Raw genomic sequence first — 11,411 nt, 5'->3', positions numbered from 1 at the left:
AGCGCGTGCGTACGTGTTCGCATGCGAGCTCGTGTATGCCGGCATTCATGTCTGTGCATACATGCGCGTTTGTGGAAATGCGCACACGCACGTGCGCTTGCGAATGCGTGCGTTTGTGTGCGTTTGTGTGCGTGTGTGTGCTTGTGTGCTTAGCGGCTGATCAGAAACTTCTGCGATGGACGTCTCTCTCTCTCTCTCTCCCCCTCTCTCTCTCTCTCTCTCTCTCTCTCTCTCTCTCTCTCTCTCTGGCTCTCTCTCTCTCTCTCTCTCTCTGGCTCTCTCTCTCTCTCTCTCTCTCTCTCTCTCTCTCTCTCTCTCTCTCTGGCTCTCTCTCTCTCTCTCTCTCTCTCTCTCTCTCTCTCTCTCTCTCTCTCCCTCTCTCTCTCTCTCTCTCTCTCTCCCTCTCTCTCTCTCTCTCCCTCTCTCTCTCTCTCTCTCTGGCTCGGTGCCTGTGGCCGTTCATAACCTCGGCAGCCCCGTAATTCCGCTCAGCGGCAGGGGGACGGCGGAGTAACCCAAGCCTCTGTGGTCAGAACGCAGGACACTGGGAGATCCTTCCACTCTCGGGGGGGGGGGGGGGGCTCGGCCATTATGAGGGAAGGAGTTCCTCTCCAGCTCTGCCCGAGGGCCTCTGTAACCAATTAAAGCTGACCACACGGCGCTGCTCCCCCAGGACTAAACAGGGCCATGGAAGGCTTTCCTGTCACTTTTGTTCTGTTGTAAATGTACAGCCTCGGGCTGTGTGACAGCACGCAGATGGAAAAGATGACAAAGTGTGCCCGCTCACCGCGAGTACAAAAGGCAAAGAAAGCGCCCTGTATTTTAATGATGATCTATTTAGCATTCTACCGAAGCAGACTGCCCACAACAGGTTCTAGAACCCAAGGCAGTTTTTACTTTTCCGTTTATTTAACCTGACAGATAAACGGAAAATTCAGTTTTTGCGGCAACGCTAATGACCTAGGGAATTGGAGAGGGTAGGGAAGCCAGGGATTGTGTAACTTCAGGACATGTTTACAGAAGGTGGCTCGATGTGGAGACCCCGGGGGTGGAACACCCTTTGAAAATGTGGGACCGGCTTACATCTCAGCCCAAAGGATAGCGCCTTCTACAGCACAGCACTCAAGTATTGGATATCTATTTGTTCCAGAAGGAAGAGTGCCCCTCGACAGAACCATAAAAACCTATTTGAGAAGCAGCTTAAACTTCCCAAGAGCTCTCCAGTCCACATTCTATCTAAGCTCATACCTGCTTAGCTTCAGCAATTTGACATAAGACTGCTGGCATTAATAATACAGGTTCCTCTTTGACACCTTTACAGCAGAACCAATAACCAATCACAGACTAGAGGTGAAAAAATCCAAATTCAGAAAATAAAAGTCATCCCCAGTATTTTGTTCCAATCACCTGGATTTGCGAATGAGCCAACTCTTCAGCCAGGAGGCTGAACTGATTAGTGATGGCAGCTGGCTGAGTTCATGGTTGGAAGAAACACAAGGCAGGACTTTTACTTTCTGATTCCTGGACTTTCTACCTCTGTCATAGACTGAATATGTCTGGATACATGTCCTGAAGCTATACACGACAGAAGAGATGTATAGTGCCCTCCAAAAGTTGTGGAACTGTCAAATTAAATTTGTTATTTTTGCTATAAACTTAAGCCATCGGAATTTGAGATCAACAGGTGAATATGAGACAAAAGTACAATCAGCTTTTATCTTTTTTATTATTTACAGGAATGGCTGTGTTTTTGGTGAGTTCCCCCATTTTTTCAGCTGTGCAGAAATAAGTTAACTGATAAAGTTAAAAGTAAATCTAAGCAATAAAGTCTAATATTTGGTTGTATGGCCCTTGAATGCAATAACTGCATCAAATTTATGACCCATTGACATCATCGTTTGGTATTTTCTTTGGAAATGCTTTTCCAGGCCTGCACTGCAGTCACTTTCTGTTTATGTTTGTTTTGGGGGGGCTTCTGTCTTCAGTCTCCTTTTCAGCAAGTGATTGCATGCTCAATTGGATTTAAATGTGACTGACTTGGCCAGTTCCAAACTTTTCATTTTCCCCATTGATACGTAGGTCGTGTCATTGTCTTGCTACAGGGTGAAACGCCGGCCAATGAGGTTGAGTTTTTTTGTACAGACAAAATCTCTGTACACTTTCAAAATTAATTACTGTTGCCTCTACATCATCAGTAAAGAGGAGTGAACCTGTTCCAGAAGCTGCCATACATGCCATGACAATACCTCATCCATATTTCACAGAAGGGCGGGGGGGGGGGGGGTGTTGGATCGGGGGCTGTTCCATCCTTTCTCCACACTTTTAGCTTTCCATTGCTTTGGTTTGGTAAAGGTTTATTTTGGTCTAGTCTGTCCATAAAACTTTGTTCCGGACCTCTTCTGGCCCGTCGCTGTATTTTTTGGCAAATTATAATCTGGCCTTTTGATTCTCGCTGCAGATGATGGATTTGCATCTTGCAGTGTATCCGCTATAATTCTGCTCTCAAAGTCTTCTGGCGCTTGATATTTTCACCCCGGCCCTCTGGAGCTTGCTGGTGATGTTACTGACGTTTGTTTTAGGGGTTTTCTTCACAGGTTTTAGGATTAATATGGCATCGACTACAGTTGACTTCCTTGGCCAACATGTATTCGGTGTTTATGTCTGAGTTCACCTGTGGTTTTGTTCTTTTTCAAGATTTTCCAAGCAGCTGTACTTGATATATTCAGTTTCTGTGCTGGTCTTGATGGTTTATGTCTTCTGACTGCAAATACAATCTCCACAGATAGAAACAAGGTCTAAAACCAAGACTAGTCACTCTCTGCTTTTATGTGCGAACAATCCATGCAAAAAGAAACACCAGAGCAACATTTAACACCTGCCAGTCATCTGTTAACTTACTTTTGCGCAACTGAAAATGGGGGATGATTCAACACAAAAGCAGCTGTTTCTGTAAAATGGTAAAATATACAGTACTGTGCAAAAGTCTTAGGCACCCTAGATTTTTAAATATAATATATAGTATATATTTGGTCTTAGGTGTTTATTTTTTGTTTTCTGCATTAATGTGTCAGTAAAAAAGAGCAAATTTGAGATTTACAAACATTAATTTTCCAAAAAATGAAATTTTACAGATACATTTTTGTATTTTGTTAAATAAAGTAATATTTTAAGTAATAGACTACTTTTCAGATAAAAACCTGATCAAGGGTCTCTGGGATTACCTGGAGAGCCAGAAGCAAGCGAAACAGCCAACATCTGCAGAAGAACTGTGGCAAGTTCTCCAAAATGCTTGGAACAACCTACCAGCCGATTTTCTTATAAAACTGCCGGACAGTATACCTAAGAGAATTGATATAGTTTTAAAGGCGAAGGGTGGTCACACCAAACATTGATTTTATTTTATTTACTGCTCTTTATATTATTTTTTCGATATTTATAACCTTTCATTTCATTTCATTCAGATGTGAATTTTTCTTTGGGGAATTCTGAATATGGTCAGCACACTGCAGTGGATTTCACTTTTCCCTCACAGCAAGAAGGTTCTTGCTTCGAATCTTGTCTTTCTGTGTGGAGTTTGCAAGTCCATACCTACCCTAGTGTATGGACTGGTGACCTGTCCAGTGTGTACGCCCAGTATGCTCCACCCCCCCCCCCCCCACACCAGATTTAGACTTGGTAAGAAATTGCATGCCTGCTGCTCATAAATCACTGCATTTAAAAAGGAAAGAGAAGCCGAGTTTCAAACACGGCACTTGAAAAAAAAAAAAATGAAAAAAAAGTTATCGCAACGATCTCTCACTGACTCCAAAAGCCTGCGCTTTGTCAACAATACGATGGACATTTCTTACCTCAGATGAAAGGCCGGGTAATAAATTTATATGCCCCTCAAAGAGGCTTTTCACAGCACAAAGACTGACATCTGGGCTCAATCTTCCATGCTTGGTGCAGTCTGGAGGGGAAGGAGAGGGCTGAGCCACAGGGGCATGAGCAACACACATGTCCGGCTCAGCAGGCTGGCGCTGAAGGCGCTGGACGTATTGGCCTTGGGTTTGCAGGTTCGCATCCTAGCTCTCCCACCCTCTGGGCCCGGGTGTCAGTGGAAATAGACTGTTAGTTCACAAGGGGCTTGATCACATTGACTTAAAGTGGGCTGCAGCAGTAACTGCTGGGGTTTTCCATGGTGAAGAAGATTTCCTGAGCTTTGGAGCATTTCATGCCTGTTTTGTTGTCAGTTGCTTTGTATATTGAAATTACTTTTTGTATTGGCAGATTTTTAATTAAATTGTGTTCTAGCTCTTTTTTTTGTTCACAGGCACACACCTACAAACACACACACACTCGCACACACACCCACGATATGTGAAATTGTGTTTTATTGTGCATTTCTTACTCACTCAGTCACTGGCCTCCTCCTGCCTTGAGTATTTTGGGCAGAGCACCTTACTCAGGGAAGCAGCTGTGTCTCCCCTGGGAGCCTAACCCTTGGCACAGGTGCACCCACGCTCAGCTCCTGGTGCTGCTCCCACTGCGTTGGCATGGCTCTTGGCAGATGCTTGTTTGTTCTGTCGTTTCTATCCCTTGTCGTATTGACTCTGTCGTTCCACTGCGGTAGCACGTGGTAGCCGTATTTATTCTGAAAACATTCCAATAACGCTCTGATAACGCTGTGATAACGTCTTGATAATGCGCCTTCCTTATCACTGCCGCATGGACGGGCTGAAAAGGGTTGCGTTTCCTCATCACGGGCTACTTTCGAGCTGGAAGACTCAGGCCCAGCATGGCACAGCTGGGTAGCTTCAGTAATTAGGTTCATTTAGGCTTGTGAAAGGGATAGGACTCCCCCTAATTGCCCCCCCAACACCCAAGGTTGTGTGGTAGTTTGGGTGGGGGTGGGGGGTGCATTGGTGTGCCGGGCCAATGGAAGGGGAAAGTTCAGGGCTGGGGATGTGGGTGTTCAGGGGGCAGATGGAGATCACAGAACGCTGTTAGATTTTATTGGCAGTTGGCCAGCAGCAGGGCCAGTGGAGGGGGTTGGGGCTTGGGTTGTGGGAGGGAGGGGCTAATCTACGCCAGATGAATGGAAGCTTTGCTGAGAGAGGCATGGGCTGCAGGGTCCTGTCAGCGCTGGGGAGGGGGCCCACCGCCGCCTCTTCAAAGCCCCCCTGCACGTTTACATGTATGTGAACCTCAGGACGTGCTTCACCCCCTGCCATTTCGGTTCAGAGGTCTCAGGCTGAGCTCAAAGGTTACAGGTTAGTTTTGGGGGTCGCAGCTGCTGCAGGTTAGCACTGACACCCCATTTTCATAGGTCGCCGACTGTGAGAAGGGGTCCCGGTTTATAGGATTGTTGATGCTTCCCTTGCACGCTTTCCACTTTGCAGAGCAGTAGGCTTTATCTTCTTCTCTTAACCTTGGGGGTAAAGGACAGTGACTGCTGGGAGCACCAAGGGCCACACCATGCCATTAAAGGCACAATACTGACCACAGGAACTTATGTCCTCCACAGATATGTGTGAGCATGTTTTCAATCTTTCTGCACATATAGATACAGGCTACATTTAATGCCATGCCACAGTATTCATACTTGAAGTGTATATCGCCTTCCAAAATGAGGTGACCGCATAACTTCATAAGTCCAGTGTATGTAACTGCTCTTGCATATTTGGTATAATCTGGTATACAGTAACTCTACTAATTATACTAGCATTCAGTCTTGCTTCACTTCATCCAAGGTCACTGTATTACATCTTGAGCCCTAGGAGCAGTCACTTCATTCATTGTGGAGGCATTTTGAGGAAGGACAATGTTATTTTCTTTGACTCATGGATAATCTCCCTGTGACACACAGTCATGTCCAACTTGTGAAAAGCAGACAGCGCTGCACAGATCAGCTGCTCTGCGTCCAGCACGGTGTCATTCATCTGGCTACGGCTGCATTCCTTTCGTATCAGCGCGTTCTGTAGTCACCCCAGTGAGCAGGCCGGACCGTGAAAGGCAAACCTGAAGCTGTGGGCCAGATGTGCACCCATAATGCACTGCACTGCTGTACAAAATAATGCACCTGCTCCTGATCTGGGCCTGTTCGGAATGTGTTTGCTATTTTCGGGGACAGTTCTCCTTTAGCAGTATTGGAGCACTGTATTTCTGACCACGGGCTCAGCGGTAGTGGCATGAGAGATTAGCTCATTTTTAGCTGATCTGCTAGTCATCAAAGCTCACTGCGTCAAAACGGGAAAGATTCATGTCTGGACATACAGTAGAAACAGAAAGTGGCTGTGAATTTCGTTTTTCAAGATATCCTGATTTTCACGCTTCTTCTCACGCTATCACTTATCTGTAGTATTCAATCTTTGTAAGCTCTCTCTTAAATTATACAATTATACACCTTTTATGTAGCATGCGTCCAGGGCTTTCATGTGCAGCTTGCGTTAGTGACTGTGGAGGAACTGCACTTTGCTTTGATCTCAGGGGCGATTCTTCCCTTCCACAAATGGAAACGGTCAGAAAAGTGGAGTTCTGTTTCCATGCGCTTTCTCACTCGTCTTCTTGGTCGAATGGAACTGGCTACATTTCGGCTGGAACTATAGTACTACAGTTGCACAAAGAGACAAACTGACAGAGCTTGGAACCTGCAGTCAAGCATAAACATTCAGCTGAGAGCAAAACCTTTGAAAAGGCTTTGAAAAAGAGTGGCTCAGTCTGCCAGGGGCCTGTCAAAGGTCTTGTCACAAACCTGGACATTGTTTTTTTTTATTTTCTTTTTTTATATATAAGTATATGGGTTTTAAATTTTTTGGCACATTTCAAAACATTTGTGTAACGTCGTATACGTCGTATATATGTTTGATGTTTTTGTAATGCAAAGCCCTGCTGTGAGTCAGCAAGTCAGCAAGTCTCTGACAGGTTCCGTGCTTCAGTAAAGAAAGATAAGATATTGTCCTTAATCATTTCAGTTAATATTCCACTATTTAAATGGATAAAATGTAAAATATTTTAAGTTCTGGACAGATGTATCTGCAAAGTACCTTAACGTTTAATTTAGTGTACTAGGAAAAATAATCACTGCTTATGGGCAAGGGTATACCAGAGTGGCAACATATATGGCAATGCTCCCTGCCTGTGTGTGAACAGTATAGTAGTGACATAAAAATACTGCACTATCGGTGATTCCAGAAAGGATACAAAAAGTTTGGGGCAGGGAGATAAGATCACAAACAAGCTAGCAGTAAACTTCCAAGGTCAATAGAAGAAATACCTGCCTTTAAGTACATCTCTGAGTTATCAGAGATATACAGCCCCAAAATATGCTGAGAACTTTTTAGAGTCACAAAATAACCATTTGCTCAAAGGTTTGATGTTGCTCTCTCTGCGGGCTTTGCTTGCTAGCATCCAGGTTAGTCATAACAGGAAACATTCCTGTCTCCTCTTTTGGGTTAGCAGTTTAAACTCTGGCAGTGTGGACTGAAGATAATGACAGTGTGGGGCTGCATCATTGCTGTGCTCTTACTGAAGGATTCAGTAGGCTCCAGATAAATTAGCTGGAATTCGGTTTGTGTGATGATTTGAGTATTTTACCATGTCTCAGATTGAATATTTAGAATGCAATAATGCAAATCCGTTAGTTTAAGATGTACTTGTACTATAACCTCATGACTCTTCTGACCTTAACAAGAAACATATCCTGTGTAGGTTAGATTAATCATGAATTATCTAATTATCTAATTCTGAAAAATATCAACTAATACATTATAAAAATATAAAAATCCAAAAATTAAATATACTTACACTTGTACACAAACTCTATGCATCTTGTGCATAGACATGTATATCTAACTAGATGGGAATGTATAATTTCAGCTAACCTAAGTTTGTGAAGCCCCAGAAGTAATGTTCACCGCATGTTGAATGCGAAACATTGCAGCTTACATTAAAGTGAATGGGGGATATCGGATTTTGAAGACAAAATAATACTTCCCAAATGGTATTTGGAAACTCAATTAATGATTGATTTGTTTCATATGAAAAGCATATTGTGAAAATACGTAATATTTAATATAATTTAGAAATTTTACTCAATATTTTCCAAAAACTTTGGACCAAAACAACCATTGTTTCACGAACTGCTATACATAATGAAATTTATGATCACAAAAATTTGGCCAGTGCGGTTTTCTTTAGTTGTTAAATCACCTTGGATTTCTGCTTTGAATTCAATGGGCAGCAAGCTCTTTGCACTCAACATGCACAATAGAGGCTGTTTTCCATTACTTTCTCGGCTTCATTGCCTGGCCCCTCCTACCCTCTCCAGTTCCTAAATATGCTCTATGGTCTTGAGCCCTCCATTTCTTTGGCTGGATATTTAAAATACCAGTTTTGCATTCAGCTCTGAAAATCCAATGACTACTGGGAACTGGAAATTATGCTTGGATACACACTGTGTTTTACGGTCCTCCCAAGTGCGCCAGTAGAACTTCTGGTGAATTCTATACATAATTTCCTAGTTGCGAACTTTAGTTTGCGATCCACTTGATCACATGACCATTAGCTTCCATATTTTATATATGCACTAACTAGTACACAGGTATTCAATTTGAGACACGGCAGTGGTCTACACTTGGAGGCTTAAAGGAAAGGGAGGTGAGGAGGCAATCCCTGTGAGCCAGTCTGAGCCCAGCTGACTGTGACACGATTTTTCTTGTTTTGGCTCTGCACTCCAGCACATTGGAATTGAAATGAAATAATGAATATGAATTGCAGACTGTTTTAATGTAATTTGCATTCATACTGGAATCACAGTATGTAGGAATTACAGCCCTTTTTATACATAGTCCCCCCAATTTAAGGGACAAAACGTAATTGGACAACTGGCTCCTCAGTTGTTCCCTGGCCAGCTGCGTGATGTTGCACAAGAAAAGCTCCAAAAGGCCAAGAGTTGATTCTAGGCGTGGCCTTTGCATTTGGAAATAAAATCAGAATAAATCAATCAGAGACACAGCCAAAAGAACATTGGGTGTGTCACCATAAACTGTTTGGTGCATTGTTAAGATGCCAGAATGCACTGGTGAGGTCAGCAATAGCAAATCTGGTAAACCATAGAAGACAACTGTAGCAGTTGGCTGCTGAATATTTTCAGCTGCAAAGAGAAACTGCTTTCGAACAGATCTAGAACATTCTCCAGGATGTAGGCACAGATATGTCAAAGACTATCGTATAACAAAACTACACCAGCATAACCTCAGAGGGATCACCGCAAGATGCAAACCATTGTTGAGTCTCAAGAACAGAACTTCCAGGATAGAGTTTCCTAAAAAGTACATAAAAACTATAAAGTTCTATAATAAAGTCTTATGGACAGATACGACTAGTATTAACCTGTACCAAAGTGATAGAAAGAGGAGAAAGGGTGGAGAAAGAAAGGAACAGCTCATGATCCAAAGCATACCACCTCATCTGGGAAACATGATGGAGGTAGTGTTAGCTTGGGAATTTATGGCTACCACTGGAACTAGCTGACTTGTCTTTATTGGTGACATGACTGCTGATGGCAGCAGCAGGATGAATTCGGAACATACTGCTAGCAACCAAAAAGTTTTTCAGGGAAAAAGTGGAGTGTTATTGACTGGCTGAGTCAATCACTTGACCTGAATGAACATTCGTTTTACTTGCTGAAGACCGAACTTCAAACTTCATTTCAAACCCAATAGGCTGGAGAGAGCAACAGAGAAACAAAAAGTTGTGTCACTGCCCAAATGCATACGGACTGCACTGTATGTGGGTGTTATTGACACCTTTCTGAACAGTTCTGTTTTCTTGCCCACTTTGCTGCTGATCCTGAAGCTGTCCCCTGGCTGAGCTACCCACTGATGTAGGATGATTACTTCATTGGAGTCCAAAATAAATATATGTGGAATATACCCTTTTATATGCATCAAAATGTGTTATACACCAAAATGATGAGTCAGACATTAAGATTATTGCTAATTTCACTTGCTATATGTCGCATGCCAGTGTCACACCCCAGGGAGGGAGATGCGGCAGTTCTGGGAAACACCGTTGGTTGACGCACAAAGAGAGAGAGAGAGAGCGCGCACCCACACAAACATGAAATCAAATAAACAAATACCTTCACCCTTCCCCCCTCGCGGGTTCCAGGGGAATAATAAAGTAGACCCACAAACCAAGCACGCCTCTGGGAGCCGCTGGCCAACTTTTCAGTTGATCAGTTTCATTTTTAGCCCGTGTGCTCAGATAAACAAAACTGAAACCAAACAAAAATGAAAATCGAATCACACTCCCGGCCTCGGCCCTGAACTGTGGAGAGGAACACACCTTTATGCACCTTGGCTGATTAGATAACGCGACCCAGGTGCGTGCGCTCTCTCCGCCAGCCGGCTTGACCGAGACCAATCCGCTTCTTCGGACCAAATGCCATACTATATATCAAACAAACTGTGTTAAGCAGGGATCTTGAACATTCCTGGAGAGTCGCAGTGTCTGCTGGTTTACACTTAAGCGCTTAATTTAAGTCATTGCTTGGCTAAAAAATTAAGTCACCTGTTTGCCAAGGCTGAAATTTGCCACACTTCAGGGCTTCAGTTTGAAATCCCTAGTGTACCACTGATTGTTTTGTTTTTTTACGAAGTAAAACATATGTGAAAGAGATGATAATATATGAGTAGTCATTTATAACATATATTGAATTTATAAACATAGGCAGATGGATGACAAATTAAAGGAAAAACCTGAATAAATGAGTGGAGAAACATAATGAATGCACATGCTTCCATACAGGTCTACTGCATGACACAATTAAGCAATTAACATCCATTCATGCTCTGTGGCGTGTATAAAAATGCTGAGCAGGCCCAGTTGACCTCGATTTTGGACTTTTTGATGTGTATGAAAATGACCGACGTGTTGGACAGCGCTCTCCACCACCATCAGCAAAACACCAAATGAGGGAATATCTTTTAGAAGAATGGTATTCCATCTCTCCAGTAGAGTTCCAGAGACTTGCTGAATCTATGCCAAAGCGCTTGAAGATATTCTGGTGGCTCGGGGTGGCCCAACACCTTACTAAGACCCTTTATGTTGATTTCTCATTTAATTTGTCCCCTGTCTGTATGTATTTGTATTAAAATCATGAGGAGCCATAATCATAACACTTTATAGACTACCTTGGGTAATGTGTGGCAGATGTGACTGTTCCCTCATCAACACTGCTGTCCCAGTGGCATGTATGCTATCCTTCTTTCCAACCACACCACCCCCCCCCCCCCATATCCACCCAACAGGAGTTCTGACTTACGTGTCCTGTGTGTGATCAGCTGCAGTAAACCCTCCCCCTCCTCTTTATTTGCACCCTTTACATAACTGTGACATGAGTGTTGCATTCCTCTAGACGAGCCAAG

This window comes from Anguilla rostrata, chromosome 8 (genome assembly GCF_018555375.3).
Source record: "Anguilla rostrata isolate EN2019 chromosome 8, ASM1855537v3, whole genome shotgun sequence".
Lineage (NCBI taxonomy): Eukaryota > Metazoa > Chordata > Actinopteri > Anguilliformes > Anguillidae > Anguilla > Anguilla rostrata.
Note: the sequence above shows the minus strand (reverse complement) of the source record.